Source organism: Triticum dicoccoides, chromosome 5A, assembly GCF_002162155.2.
Source record: "Triticum dicoccoides isolate Atlit2015 ecotype Zavitan chromosome 5A, WEW_v2.0, whole genome shotgun sequence".
Classification (NCBI taxonomy): Eukaryota; Viridiplantae; Streptophyta; class Magnoliopsida; order Poales; family Poaceae; genus Triticum; species Triticum dicoccoides.
This window is the reverse complement of record NC_041388.1, coordinates 550701183-550717849: the sequence shown is the minus strand read 5'-3', so window position 1 is coordinate 550717849 and position 16667 is coordinate 550701183. Positions and strand designations below refer to the sequence as shown.

The window sequence follows — 16667 nt, the reverse complement described above, 5'->3', positions numbered from 1 at the left end:
CTACAGCACAACCCTATCCACATACAAAAACAGTACTTCTATTCATGAACATAGCAATCATGTGAAGCACAATTATCACACCTGATCCAGTGATCGCAAGCAGCAACATCCACATTGACTGGCTTAGCGCCTGCTGGTCTTTCCAATGCCTCGTTTTCTAGAGAAGAGATGCTTCGGTTTCAAGGTGGGGATGACGCGGTCCGCCTCTCCACGGCGACCTCCTTGTTCCTGTTCTTGACAGAGTCCCTCGACTTCTTGATGGCCTTCTTCTTTTGAGCAGTGTCCCTGAGCCCATCACCTGGTACGACCTCTTCAATTGGTCGTGATTTGGACCTAGACCTCGACATTGTACGCAGTTTCTTGTCGGAATGCTGGCCATCAACGTCCATGGCGTCATCACCATCAGCTCTGCTCAGTGACCTCTCACGCTTACGGCCTCTTGACTGGTTGCGAAGTCGGTTCACAGCCGCAGTAGGATCAACACCCATGGATGTGAGTTGCCTGCCCAATCTCTTGGTTGTGAATTTCCTGTCTTTGTAATGCTTCCTTGGAACAATAGGACGGCTCTCTGCAGTACTCTTCTTCATCATATGCTCTTGGATGAGCATTGCCTTATTCTTCCTTATCTTACCCAATATCTCACATTGCTCTTCAGTTAATTCGTCATGTCCATCAATCATGAAAGCATCCTGAGCAGCTTCTTCTTCAAGACGAAGGCCCTCCTCCCTTTCCAGTTCTTCACACCTTTCCAAGATATCCGGATCCAGGAAATCAGCAACATTATGCCCATCCAATATTCCAGGGGGAATATCTTCCTTCCATTCATCATTGGCCAATAATTAATGCTTCTTGAGACTGGCGGAATAGACACCAGCACCTCCATTCTCATTCTCAAGGTCCCTCTCAAGTTTCTTCAAGAACAGCCTGAGGAATGCAAGTAGGCCTATCTCTGTTGTCACGAGGCTTGGGCATAGCAACATGAAACCTATTTAAGCAGTCATTGATCTTCTTTGACTTCATCTTGATCTCCACTCTCTGCTCAAGAAGCCTCTCACATGCAGCATTTTTAACAGCCATCACACCCTCATCCGTTAAAGCACTCATACTCAGGAAGGATTTGATTGGAGAAACAAGGATGGAAATTACAGGGGGGAGGGGCCTGGGACTAATAGTAGTGGTTCTGGAGGAGAAGGGACTTCGATGGGTAGTGGGAGAGATCTGAATGGCAAGGGAGGATCATTTGGCTCAGGCAGAGGGGAGGATAGCAAGAAAGAACCCAAACTGGAAATAGGGATGTGGGACCTGGCAGTAACTTTGCGGTTACCAATCCAAATATACAACAAATGGGTGTGCAAGGGGGACAGATGCAGATGGAAGGTGGATTTCCCATGGTGAACAACACCAATTTCCCCCAGCTGGTGCCTGTTGGGATGGGGCTGGGGCGGTTTGGTTTCTTGCCACAGGAGCAAATGGCACAACAGTACCAATATTTGTTGTCTAACATGCCTCACTACAAGAAATATGTCAACTTATGACCTTCTGTCAGTGACCCTTGAAGAATTGGTCATAAATTTATGACCATTTTAGACCAATTGGTCAAAAGCTATTCAGGGGGCTTCAAACCCTAAACCATTGCGACCATTTTGGTCAGAAAGGTCGTAATTTCCTTACATGAAATGGTCACAAAGCAAACAGTGCTAGTCCGCTGCCTTATTTCTAGTTGTTAATGACCAATATAGATGGTCATAACCTTGTAGATTGTGGTGGGTTGTGATGACTAGGCGCCATCTCATCAGTTTTGCCTATGTGTCATGTCCATGTGGCAGTTTTTGCCTTAGGTTGTGAAGCAACCTATATTTCTATCATTCCCAAAATTCCCAAAAAAATCTCATAAATTCTTTGGGTCATATCTTCATCAAATATGTAAAAATCCTTCCTTGCCTAGTTCAAAACTAATTCAACAATATTCATTTTCCTATTATGTTCACAACAACACTTTATGAAGGAAGTGCTATTTATATATTCTTGATTGCCCTACGAATTTTTGGGCACTCTTTCCTATCCAAATCATTATCGCATGACAAAATTCAGCTCCATTTGCCTAGCAAATCTTCCTCGGCAAATTTCCAAAGTTTTTGTCCACCTAGAAGCATTGTGAAGGAAGTACCTTTTTTATATCTCTAAATGACATGAAATTTATACAGTTTCTTCATATGCCCAAATTATCACCCTCCTCCAAATTGCAGCTCAGTCAAATCATCTATGTGAGCCCAGGTTCAATTTATATTTTATGGCCAAATTGGCACGTTACAAAGCAAGTGTTATATAGACCCCTCCTATTACCCTCAAACTTTTCGGGCACTCTTCCATACCCAAATCATTGCCACATGATAATATTCAGCTCAATTTTCCTAGTAAATGTTTCTCGGGAAATTTCCAAAGTTTCTACCTCGAGAGAAGCTTTGTGAAGTAAGTACTAGCTAGGCTTACGCAAATGATATGAAAATTGACCAGGGCATGACCATACCTAAGTAACTTACCTACACCAATTTTGAGCTCATTTCATTCATCCAATCTCTCTCACTAGTTTTCCCAAGTTTCTATCCATAGAAGAGCATTGTGAAGGAAGTACTACTTTGGCATGTCCAAATGGTATCAATTTTCTACAATGCTTTCCTATGCCCAAATAACCATCCTCCACAAAATTTCAGCTCAATGCATTCATTATTTTGAGCCCAGCTTCAACATTCATATTTTTGTCCAGCGTGGTACTTTGCAAAGCAAGTACCACCTAGGATCCTCCTTTTGAGCTAAAAATTTGTGAAGACATTCTCCTTAGTAGATGATCATCCTCAGCCAAAACTCACGCCCATTGGCCATGTGCATTTCCCGTACCGCTAATCAAATACTTGGCTGCTAATTCATGTTTGAGCATCGATCTGTCTTCTCGTGAAAATCTTATGTTGTAACTTTCTTCCTAGCACCAACCTGGAGAGTGACCAACCCACTAGACATGCCTAAGCCTCCAAGAACACATGCCAACATTACGGTCACGCGGTGACCACGCGACAGGCATGCGAGTTTACGCGCTCTAGAGTTGAGGCCCTCGGCCACCGCCCAAACCTCGACGTATCGCCACCAAACCATGTATTTATGATTAAATAGGTCCTTATGTAACTAGAAATGATTTTTGGAAAAAATAAATAGCAAACTATGAGGCAGCTGCAGTTCAAATTTGACCCGCTTCCAACTGAATCGGTGGAAATTTGTCTTTTTCACGAGAGGTGGATCAAAAAAATTTACACCCAACCATTTTGTCAATTGTGCATTAAATATGGCCTAGTATTTTATAAAAATGATTCGGTCCAATTTTGCAACAATTATTTGGTAGTTCCTTCACAAAAAAACCTCCTTTCGGGCACTCGAAAAATGGAAAATGGTTTTTTCGTCCAACGAAAATGAAAACTTCCTTAGGCAACATTGTTTGCCATTCCAATATGCACCCTTGTGCACAATATGAGATCATTTGAACAAACTATGCCATGAATGTGGCCATAAGATTGATCATTTGGCTTGAAAGCCATTGATCTCCACACATGATAGCTCGTTTCTGAGAACACTTTTTTAAAATAATTGCCGTATTACAAGTTTGTTATTTTTCCTAGGAACTTGGCCACATATGATGACACAATGCGAAGGTTTCCCAATTTTTTGATTTTTTTTTAATTTTTTATGCCCGTTTCAAAATGCGGTCAAAACGGCGGGAATGACTGTTCCTAGCTAGTGGTTGAATCATGGAATTTTTTTGGTGTTTCTCTGACTAAATAGATACTTATGTACCTAGAAATGATTTTTGAAAAAATAAAGAGCAAACTATGAGGCAGCTGCAGTTCAAATTTGACCCGCTTCCACCTGAATCGGCAGAAATTTGCCTTTTTCACGAGAGGTGGATCAAAATTTTTTACACCCAACCATTTTGTCAATTGTGCATTAAATATGGCCTAGTATTTTATAAAAATGATTCGGTCCAATTTTGCAACAATTATTTGGTAGTTCCTTCACAAAAAAACCTCCTTTCGGGCACTCGAAAAATGGAAAATGGTATTTTCGTCCAACGAAAATGAAAACTTCCTTAGGCAACATTGTTTGCCATTCCAATATGCACCCTTGTGCACAATATGAGATCATTTGAACAAACTATGCCATGAATGTGGCCATAAGATTGATCATTTGGCTTGAAAGCCATTGATCTCCACACATGATAGCTCGTTTCTGAGAACACTTTTTTAAAATAATTGCCGTATTACAAGTTTGTTATTTTTCCTAGGAACTTGGCCACATATGATGACACAATGCGAAGGTTTCCCAATTTTTTGATTTTTTTTTAATTTTTTATGCCCGTTTCAAAATGCGGTCAAAACGGCGGGAATGACTGTTCCTAGCTAGTGGTTGAATCATGGAATTTTTTTGGTGTTTCTCTGACTAAATAGATACTTATGTACCTAGAAATGATTTTTGAAAAAATAAAGAGCAAACTATGAGGCAGCTGCAGTTCAAATTTGACCCGCTTCCACCTGAATCGGCAGAAATTTGCCTTTTTCACGAGAGGTGGATCAAAATTTTTTACACCCAACCATTTTGTCAATTGTGCATTAAATATGGCCTAGTATTTTATAAAAATGATTCGGTCCAATTTTGCAACAATTATTTGGTAGTTCCTTCACAAAAAAACCTCCTTTCGGGCACTCGAAAAATGGAAAATGGTATTTTCGTCCAACGAAAATGAAAACTTCCTTAGGCAACATTGTTTGCCATTCCAATATGCACCCTTGTGCACAATATGAGATCATTTGAACAAACTATGCCATGAATGTGGCCATAAGATTGATCATTTTGGCTTGAAAGCCATTGATCTCCACACGTGATAGCTCGTTTCTGAGAACACTTTTTTAAAATAATTGCCGTATTACAAGTTTGTTATTTTTCCTAGGAACTTGGCCACATATGATGACACAATGCGAAGGTTTCCCAAATTTTTGATTTTTTTTGAATTTTTTATACCCGTTTCAAAATGCGGTCAAAACGGCGGGAATGACCGTTCCTAGCTAGTGGTTGAATCTTGGAATTTTTTTGGTGTTTCTCTGATGAAATAGATACTTATGTACCTAGAAATGATTTTTGAAAAAATAAATAGCAAACTATGAGGCAGTTGCAGTTCAAATTTGACCCGCTTCCAGCTGAATCGGCGGAAATTTGCCTTTTTCACGAGAGGTGGATCAAATTTTTTTACACCCAACCATTTTGTCAATTGTGCATTAAATATGGCCTAGTATTTTATAAAAATTATTCGGTCCAATTTTGCAACAATTATTTGGTAGTTCCTTCACAAAAAAACCTCCTTTCGGGCACTCGAAAAATGGAAAATGGTATTTTCGTCCAACGAAAATGAAAACTTCCTTAGGCAACATTGTTTGCCATTCCAATATGCACCCTTGTGCACAATATGAGATCATTTGAACAAACTATGCCATGAATGTGGCCATAAGATTGATCATTTTGGCTTGAAAGCCATTGATCTCCACACGTGATAGCTCGTTTCTGAGAACACTTTTTTAAAATAATTGCCGTATTACAAGTTTGTTATTTTTCCTAGGAACTTGGCCACATATGATGACACAATGCGAAGGTTTCCCAATTTTTTGATTTTTTTTGAATTTTTTATTCCCGTTTCAAAATGCGGTCAAAACGGCGGGCTTGACCATTCCTACGTAAAACACCCATAAGGGGGATTTCAATCGAAATCCCAAAACAGGATATTAGTTCTTTGCTAGTGGTTGAATCTTGGAAAACTTTTGGTGTTTCTCTGATTAAATAGATACTTATGTACCTAGAAATGATTTTTTGTAAAAAATAAATAGCAAACTTATGAGGCAGCTGCAGTTCAAATTTGACCCGCTTCCAGCTGAATCAGCGGAAATTTGTCTTTTTCACGAGAGGTGGATAAAAACTTTTTACACCCAACCATTTTGTCAGTTGTGCATTAAATATGTCCTAGTATTTTAGAAAATTGATTTGGTCCAATTTTGCAACAATTATTTGGTAGTTCCTTCACAAAAAACCCTCCTTTCGGGCACTTAGAAAATGATTAAAAGTAGCTAGAAAGATCAGAAATGCATAGAAATTGGTCCTTATCCATAAAATGTGGTCTAACTCTAGTGAAAATTTGTGTGGTGCCATTTTGCAAAATATTTTGAATAGCTACTTCACAAAATCCCTCTATTTTTAGTACTTAGACACTTTTTTAAATCACTGCTTTTTCGACCAATCATGACTCTTCCCACGGATCGATGACATGGCGCCCATCCATTCATCCATCCATCTCTCCATCCCACATCCATCCATCCATCCATCTACAGAAAAAAAGGAAAATAAAATGAAAAAGAGATACCCCCACCCGCAGCCCAAACCCTAGGTCAGATCCCATCGACTCCCCCCATCGCACCCCTCTTGTCCTCGCAGCCACCGCCACCTCCTCCCTCGATCCAGTCCTCTCCCCGGCCTCCTTTCCCCGATCCAGTTCTCTCCCTGCCGCTCCCACCCACCGCCGACCTTGCAGCCCTCCTCACCACCGCCGCCGACCTCGTCCCTCCCTCCCCTCACCATCTCTCCCTACCCTATGCCCCAGATCGAGTCGAGCAGGTCGGCCGACGTGCTAGGGTTCCGTTTGGTCAGCTCCGCGCCGGCTCTCCGGTTGGCCGCCCGCCCGACGATGGATCTCCTGCCGCTCTCCCACCAGGCGCTCTTCGCGGCCGTCCGATTCGCGGACGCCGAGGCCGTGCGCCGCCTCCTGGCCGTCGCCGAGGAGTCCGCGCTCTACATCGCGGCGGAGGCCGGCGCGCTCGAGGTCGTGCACCTCCTCCTCCCACTCTACGACCTCGAGGCCGCCAAGCTCCGCTCCCGCCTCGACCTCGACGCCTTCCACGTCGCCGCCAAGCAAGGGCACACCAGTGAGCCCCTCTTCTCGCTCGATTAGTAGCTCGGGGTCTTCTTCAAGTTCGCCTGCGGGGTGAGTTGCCCGAGCATTGTCCCGCCCGTGCTAGCTGCATGTTTAAACTTCGCAGTAGGTTCTCTCCTGAGCATTATCCAATGCAGGATATGTCATCCGTACGCGCTGTGCTTTGATCTGCTTGGTTCTAGCAGTTACGTTGTTTTCGAGTGGATTTAGGCACTGCCTGTTAGATCCAGTGCTTTGGATTCCCCAGTCACGTCAGGCGATGGGTTGCATGCTGATGATTACTGCTAGGTCCATGCCAGTGATTATTTTGTATGGATGATGATACTGGCGTTCCTTCTTTTTTTGCAAGTACTTTTTGGGAAAGTCGATAGACTCCGTTGCTCCATCTGTACATAATTCTGTTTGTGTTCGTTGTAGTGGTAATTATGGCTTTAATAGTTATTGAAGATTGCACCTGTAAATCTAGATCTACTTGGATCCTGGTGGCTTCTTTTGCCATGCAATATCATGTGCTTATTAGTTGCAAGCTGTATTGGTTTGCTCTGCTGCCATGTTAATTCTTTGTTTCCCCTTTGTGTTAACCACCTTGTGCTGTTGTACAGAAACTTTATTGAGAAATTGTCAGTTAACAGTATTTTTCTTCTAGGCCATCGGGGGATCTCTGGCGGCAGCACAAGGAGCAGAGCAGCGGAACAGCACCACTGGCACGGGCTTATATATTGTTGGCTTGTAGCATAAACTGTTGGAACGATAGCATAAATTGTTCAGCGTCTTGACGCACTAATGCAATCGTACTGACAATTGGTAGTAACCAAAATCGTATAAAGGCAGTCTGCTCTCTCTTTAAATTATATTTCATAAACTATATTGAACCACTACAGCTGCTATAGATTTGATATTCACATCTTTTTACATTGCCTGCTCTAGGAAGTTACTGTCGTGTAGTTAGTCTTCTTGCACTGCATTTGTACAATTGTATATTCTTGCCACTACTAGGTGATTCCTTGAATTGTTCAATCTGTTGTAACAAACCAGTTTGATGGAATGCCTATGGTCTAAGGAGATAAACATTGGTATCCAGAATAGATCTACCTAAACCAACAGGCACAAAACATGCATATCCCTTTAATCTGCATTAGTGCGTCTAAGTGGTTAGTGTATTGTAAGCTCCATCCATGGAGCAGTGAAATAAGCTGACGCTGTAGAACATCCCGCTAGCTTGCTGTTTAGACATTTTCCCATTTTTAAGTATTACTTTTCTCTACATCTTTGAATTGGATCGTCGATCTTTCCTGGAGTTGATTTTGCGCTAGAGCTTCTAAAACTAACCAGTCCAGGGAAGAACTTATTTCTTATCTTCATACATTCTGGACCTTTTCACTACCCTCAATTCAGTTTCTACAACACGACAATTTTAAAAATGCTAGTCGAGCAATCTTTTAGAAAGCATAATGCTAGTGGGATCTACTCGGTTCATGCTTACTTTGGTCTGCATGACAGTCCTGTACGAAGTGCAATTTTGTACTGCTTTCTTCAAGGTTTAGGGTCCAGGCATATGGCTCACTGTTCGTACTGTCCCAATGCAGCAGCTTCAGCTTCGCCTGCTAGTCGTCTGCGCCGGATGCCGCGCCCGGGGCCGCTGGTGGCCTCGACGCCGCCGCCCAGGCTAAGGCATATGAGGGCGCACCACCACCATATGACAGGACCAAGCGCATGGTCATCCCCGACACGCTGAAGTACGTCAGCGTTGGACTGCCTTCTAGATCTTGGCGTGTGTCTTGTATGTGTGTTTGATGTTGACGTTGCTTGTGGTTTTGCAGGGTTCTGAGGCTGCAGCCTGCGCACAGGTACTGCCTCCTCGGCCAGCTCTCCAAGGAGGTCAGATGGAACTACGCTGACACCATCAGGGTAAGCTATTTCATTGTGTTGTTTCTTCAGTGCTCACTAGTTGCTAGTGTTCGACTGCTACCGGTGGGTTAAGATTAGTCTTTTATAATTGTTTTCTTGAGGATGAGTTACTGGGGCTGTTCAGGCCATGACTCGAAATTGTAATTGTTTTCTTGAGGATGGGCAATCTTGTATAGCTGAAAGTGATACATTCTTTGAAAACTCAGCTTCTACTATTCACCTTGTAGATTTTTTATTCTGCAACATATTTGGTTTTGTCTGATTAAAAAATTGGTCATGCTCACGAGCAGTATATATGCACTTGGTTGGTTCATTGTTGGAAGTTTAGCTACACAAACTGACTGACATTGCACAATAAAATGTAGCAGATTTGCTAGCAATCCATCTTTCTCTCGTATAGAAGTACATGCTATCTAACGTGAGCAAAATCATTGCGTAACTACAGGTACATCATATGACTAATTTACACAGAATACTGATACTCGACTCCATGCATTCAGTTTCAGAACTTGAAACTAATTAACCTGTGGAAACTAACCTGACTAGTAGCTTCTCTGGCTTCCAGTTTACAACTTCCAGGATATCAATCATTCATTCTCAAGTTGTTGCTGGCAGCTACAAGTCGCCCTTTTCTGGAATTTTCATGTTCTTTTTTTGTGTGTATATGCCTTCCTCTTCGATTTCGAGCTTGTGATTGAGGTCAATTGATGGTGGTGGTTGTGCGATGCAGATGTTCGGGATGGCGGAGAAGGAGATGGAGTACCGGGTCGAGCTTTTCAACCGGTGAGTGATGAGCCTTCTAGCTGCTGTACTACCACCAGTCCACCACCTGGGTGGGGCTTGTGAGATCAGATCGCTTGTGAGATCAAATCGCTGGTTGATGCAATGAATTGTGGTTATTGTAGGCAAATTTGGGGATGAGGAAAGAAGATGAGGAGCAACTTCTCTCTGGTCTGGTCGTTGGAACTTCAGGACAAGGTACGTAGGATCCCCATCTCCCTCCCTCTCTTTCTCTGCTTACAAATGCCGCTAAATTAAGGAATATTTGATGCAAATCCTGGCTGTGTAAGGAATTCAAGAGGGATTTGTATGAACAAGTCCAGTTTTTTTAGTTAGTACCAAACAAAGAAGATGCTGTCCAGATTGGCCAATTTTGCTGCTACCACATGGATTTGTATCTATGCAACCATCTTCCTAGTGTTTGTGTTGTTTGGATTGCAAGAAATTCAGCTTTGGGTGACCTGCACTTAGTTTAATTTCTTTGAATAATCAACCGTATTGTTTCTGTATTGTTTTGCTGCTGTATTGTTTCTCACTCATGATTGATCTACTGCCTGGTGAAGGTTTTCAAATGTTGAAGGAGGAGGACAATAGGAACTTCTGTGATGTCTTGTCATCTATTTTCTTTTCTTTGTTGTAGAATAGTTCTGTTTGGCACTTACTGGTTGGATGTAAAGATATGTACTGCTAGAATGAATGCATGTAACTATATTTTGGGCTCCTATAATATTTCATGTTGCTTTGAAAATGTATCGGAACTGGGCTAGGCCCAAGATAACTTGTAGTGTGATGTGTTGTAATGTCAATGGCATAATAAAAGAAGTTGGATTGGATCAATTATTTCGGCCCAGCCCAAGATATATTGAACAATTATTTTTGAGGGGAAAACTTGAGAGGCCCAGCAAAGAAATGGCCCAGAAAAAACAAGACCAAAAAAATCTGTCAAAAGGGATAGGCAAAGAAATTTAAAAGGCCGAATTACTGGGCCAGGCCCATGTAGCTAGTGAAAATTAACAGAAATAAATATATATTGAAAAGGCCGAATTATTGGGCTAGGCCCATGTAGAAAATCGAATTGGACCGGGCTGAATCTTGTGCCACGTAAGATTGCCACGCTGGATGCCTACGTGTCCTGGGGAGGTTGCTAGTGACCAAAATGCCACAGTAGACGTATTTTGGTCATAAACGTTTGGGAGCATTCCAGAAGAAAGGTCGCTATAGTCAGTTTACGACGCCCGGCTTTTGACCTTATGTTTTTGGTCACAAAAAGGTCATAAATGGAAACTTGTGACCTTTCAGTGACCAATAGTGGTGGTCATAAGTTGAAATATTTCTTGTAGTGCCTAAGCAGGAAATATTGAAGATGCAAGGGCAAACAAAGGATGAGTGAGGAAAAGAGGCTCCAAAGAAGAAGGAAATAGGAAACTACAGCAAAGATCTTTTTTGTGTCAAATGCAAAGAACAGGGGCACCTCAAGAGTGACTGCAAAAACAAGGTGTTTTGTGTGGTGTGTCAGAGAGCATCACATAGTACTGAAGAATGCACAATTCTGAAGCAAGCTAAACCTGTAGCCAAGTATGTGGGGTATGGAGCCAGAGGTTTGGGATGTATTTTGGTTCAGCATACAAAATACATTGTTGTTACTGAGCATATAAACCCAATGGCACTTGTCACTATACAGTCTGGGCAGTTGAATGAAACTACAATTGCATATGGATTTGCTAAGATGTTTGAATGGGGGTGGACACGGGGAGCTAAATTTCAGAGTCCAAAAACCTTTCTGATGAGATTCCCTAGCAAAACCAAATTGGTGGAGCTCAAGAACTTTGGAAAATTTACTTTGTTGGGAACAGGAGCAATGGTGGAGGTTGATTTATGGAGCCCAAATGATAAAGCCAAGGGGAAGCTCCACTCAGTATGGATAAAGATGTGGGGAGTGCCTGATACTTTGAGACACTATCTAGGAGTGTGTGAGATTGGATCTGCTTTAGGGCCAGTGGTGGAGGTTGATGTGGAGCACATACATTCCCAAGAAGAAATCAGGGTGAAGGTGGGTGTGAGAGACATGCACAAAATTCCAGCAGGGACTGAGATAACTACTAAGGACTTGTTGTTGTATGACATAAACTTTGAGTTTGATTCAGTTGCTGAACAGGGGTGGTATAAGTTTGATGAGGGAAATAACAGAAAGATATTTGAATATATGGATCTTGAGAGTTTTGAGTCACAAAGAGAGAATGACATGCAAAAAAGAAGCAAACAAATGGACACTGGAAAATAGATCATGAACTTGGGAGATCTGGGTCTGAAACAATATGAGCAGGTGATCCTAAAACCTAGTGAAATCTGTCAGACTAATGAAGTTTATAAAAAAGTAAGGAGACAGTATAAACCCTATCTTTTGATATGGGGTGATTTTAACATCATTAGAAAAACCAGTGAAAAAAATAAACCAGGTTCCCCTGGGCACTGGAGTTTTCTGTTTAATGCTATTTTGGAACAAGATGGAGTTAGAGAGCTCAAGATGAATGTTAGACAATTTACATGGGGTAACAATATGCCTATACCCACCTTTGAAAAATTGGATAGAATTCTATGTAGTACAGAATGGGAAGTGTATACCCCTTGACCCAAATTACTGCCCTAACTAGAGAGAAATCTGATCATACACCACTTTTTTGGATTCCGGGGACATTCAAAAAGCTGATCCAATATTCAGATTTGAAAATGCCTGGTTTTTACGAGAGGGTATTGACAAGATTATACATGATGTGTGGAATGACACTAGTATAATTGGAGACAGTGTGGACAGATTGTTGGGGAAATTTAGAATTCTGAGGCCTAAACTTAAAGGCTGGAACAGAAACAGAAATGCTTGGTATATTGAGCTGAAAAAAGACATTTTACTTAAGCTAGATAATATTGATAAACATTGTGAACAAAATGGACTTACTGCTGATGTTAGAAAAGAGCAAATAGAGCAGAGAGCTCAGTTGGACAGATTGTTGCAATAGGAAGAAGCCAAGTGGAAGCAAAGGGCTAAGGTAGATGAATTATTGGAAGGTGACAGCGACACAAAATTCTTCCATGAAAAGTCAAATGGAAGACTTAGGAGAAATAAAATTAATAGGCTTGAGCAGGAGGAAGGGGTGATAGAAGGAGACAAAAATGTGGTGGAATATATAACAAGCTTCTATAAAAACTTGTTTGGTCATCCTGACAATTCTACGATCTCTTTGAATATTGAAAATCCAAGAATCATTCAGGAACGGTATAGAGAAATGCTGATCAATGAGTTCTCTTTGGAGGAAATTAAGAATGTAGTGTTTAATATGGCACATAATAAGTCGCCTGGCCCTGATGGATTTACAGCTGAATTCTATCAACATTACTGGGAGTTAGTCAAAAATGATCTTAAGGCCTTACTAGACGATTTTGGAAACAAAAAAAATGATATTAGTAGGTTGAATTATGGGATTATTACTTTGGTCCCAAAAAGCAAAGACGCTGCCAAAATACAAAACTTTAGGCCTATTTGCTTGCTGAATGTTTGTTTCAAAATTATTACTAAAGTTCTGATGAACAAATTGAATATAGTGGCAACAGATGTCATTTCCCCCGTGCAAACTGCTTTTGTTAAAGGCAGATATATCATGGACGGGGTCTTGATTCTGCATGAAGCTTTGAATAGCATAAAAAAAGAAACAAGGGGCGTTGCTCTTGAAAATTGATTTTGAAAAAGCTTACGATAAAATTAAATGGTCCTTTCTTTTCCAAATGCTTAAAATGAAAGGATTTCCAGACAAATGGATAGATTGGGTGATGGAAACAATTAGAGGGGGGAAAGTTTGTGTGAAAGTGAATGAAAATCTAGGGAAGTATTTTCCTACTCATAAAGGGCCAAGGCAGGGAGATTCCCTGTCACCTCTTAATTTTGACTTGGCGGCTGATGCTTTAGCTATCATGCTTGATAATGCCAGAAAAAATGTCCTAGTTAAAGGGGTGTTGGAAGAATATGCCACAAATGGGATTAACATGTTGCAATATGCAGATGATACCATATTCCTTCTACAATATGATATAGATAGTGCACATAACCTCAAATATATATTATGCCTTTTTGAGCAGATGTCTGGTCTGAAAATTAATTTTCATAAGAGTGAACTTTTCCTTTTTGGGGAGGCCAAGAACAAAAAGGATGAATATTCTAGGATATTCACTTGCCCCATTGGGACTCTGTCAATGAAATATTTAGGTCTTCCTGTAGATTGTAATAGAATTAGCAACAAGCACTGGAAACCTCCAGAGAGTAAGATGGAGAAAAAAATGTGAAAACTGACAAGGGAGGCTACTTGCTAGTGCTGGAAGGGTTACTTTGATACAATCTTCCTTGACAGGCATCCCATACTTTATGATGTCCTTTTATGGATTACCCACTGGGGTGAATAAGCGAATGGACTTCTTTAGAGCTAGGTTATTGTGGCAAGAAGATGATAAGAAGAAGAAGTATCATCTGGTTAAATGGTCTGATGTCTGCAGACCTAAGGACATGGGTGGTTTGGGGATTCAAAACCTAGCTCTGATGAATAAAACTCTCTTGAGCAGATGGTGGTGGAAAATCTACAACACGGAGGGGCTATGGCAAGAGATTATCTCAAAAAAATATCAATGATCCAAATCTGTTGGAAACTTATCTGTTAAACAAGGTGACTCCCAATTTTGGAAGGAGTTATTAAAACATAGAGAATATTTTACCTCTTTATGCAAATTCATGATAGGAGATGGAGGAAATACCAGGTTCTGGGAAGACTGGTGGATTGGATCTGCTCCACTCTGTAAAAATTTCCCCAGGTTATATACTATTTGTTTTGATAAAAAATGGTTAAAGAATTTTTTTTAAAAGGACTTGATAATACAAGTTTTAGAAGGGCTTTGATTGGGGACTCAAAGGAGCTCTGGGATCATATAAAAGAGGTGTGCAGTTCGGTGATATTGAGAGATGTAAAAGATAAAGTAAGATGGACTTTGACAAAAAATGGAATTTATACAGTAAAATCCTTATACACACATCTTATAGATAATGGAGTCAAATACCCACACCTATACATGTGGAAAATTAAAATGCCACCTAGAGTCAAAGTCTTTATGTGGCTGGCTCTTAAAAATAGCATTCTCACTAAGGATAACCTGCGGCGTAGGGGTGGAATGGTGATGAAAACTATCCATTCTGTGGAAATAGAGAGAGTGTTAATCATTTGTTTCTAACTTGCTCAGTAGCTAGGCTTTTGTGGAATATTTTGAAATGTGCTTTTAACTTAAATGATATACCAGGAGATTTAGAACTGGTGGTTAAGAATTGGACAATTTTTTTTGGGAAAGATGTGATGAGTTTAGTTTTGATAGGAGTCTTGGCTATATGTTGGACAATTTGGAAATTGAGAAATAGTGTTGTTTTTGATAATAACAGGGTAAATTATCCTTGTATACCTGTCAACTTATTACTCAAGAACTTATATGATTGGAATATTTTGCAGAAAAAACCCATAAGAAATAAGATGATGGAGGCAGGTGTGAAGCAGATTGGCGAAGTTGCTGAAGAAGTGTTCAAGGCAGTTCATGGATGGCGTCTTGGGACCCGAAGACTTGTGGGTTAAGCTACAAACCCTCTGGCATTCGTTGCTATGGTGGACGCTTAATGAGGCTGTTGCTGCTCTGCTTTCACACCGCTCTCTATTGAGCGCTTGTATGGGGGATGTTTCCAGCTTTGTATGAGATTAAAACTGCTTCTATTCTGCTTTAGTGAACCTTATGTTGCTGGTACTGGGATCAGTTTGAGCCCAGGCCTTAGATCTTCCCCTGGGGATACATTGCTTGGGGGTTTGTGGGGAGGGGAGGGATGGCTCCACTTCCTCCTCGATAAGCAATGCCTGACCTTGGGGGGGGGGTGGTTATGTCAGTTTATCTTTTTTAGCTGTAAGAAAAAAAACTTGGTGATTTCTCTTAATAGAAATCGGAGAGGGAGCTCTCTTTTATAAAAAAAAGCTTCATGTCCTCTTCGGAAAGCCCATCAAGTGGCTGCAAATCAGTCTTGTTGCACACAATGACCAGAGGCTTATTCATGAACAAGGATTTAATACTGTGGAAGAGTGCAGCTTGCTGAGCAATAGTTTACCCACAAGACCCAGAGAAGTCCAAGAAGAACATCACAACAGCCCTCAAGTGGGCAAGAGCGGTGATACTGCACATTTCTATGATGTTCCAGTCCTCAAAAGGCCGATCAAGGATCCCTGGAGTGTCAATCACTTGGTATCGAAGATATTTGTAATCCGCATGCCCAACAAAAAGGGATTTTGTTGTGAAAGCATAAGGCTGTACATCCACATCCGCCCTTGTAACCATGTTCATGGAAGAGCTCTTCCTAACATTTGGATAGCCACAAATCAAGATAGTACGGGTGTTTGGGTCAACTGATGGAAGCCTGGCCATGTGCTGCCTGATCTGCTCCAGGTATGCCAAACTAGGACTGATACCCTTTAGAATAGTACAGATGCGACCTAATGCTGCTACCTTCAAGCACTTGCACCGGTACAGGGTGTCTCCATGCTTGAGCAGCCTTAGATAATCCTTGGAGATCTTTGCAATGATATTGCGAGCCGTATTGATCTGACCCAAGGAAAGTTTGTAGTGATCCTTGTTGTAGAGCACATGAAGGAGATCACCATAGAAAGGGTGGATGTCATCTAGTCGGGGGAACTCGTCAATGATGGTGGACAGCTTTTCATAGAAGTTATGCTGAGTATAGCGAACCGTGCGCATATAGAACTAGCAAATGCGGTTGATAGCATAGCCCTTGTGGACAACAGTCGGTGTTTGCCTCTGAGTGCGGGACAAGATTATGTCGATGAAGTCCTTCTTGGGAGGGACAACAATGATTTTCTTGAAATTATACTGCACCATCTTGCCT

General features: G+C 41.3%; 1 pseudogene; it reads right to left on the bottom strand.

The window, feature by feature from the left end:
* Positions 1-123: 123 nt before the first annotated feature.
* On the bottom strand, positions 124-16660 carry LOC119297820 (annotated as a pseudogene).
* Between the last annotated feature and the right edge of the window lie 7 nt (positions 16661-16667).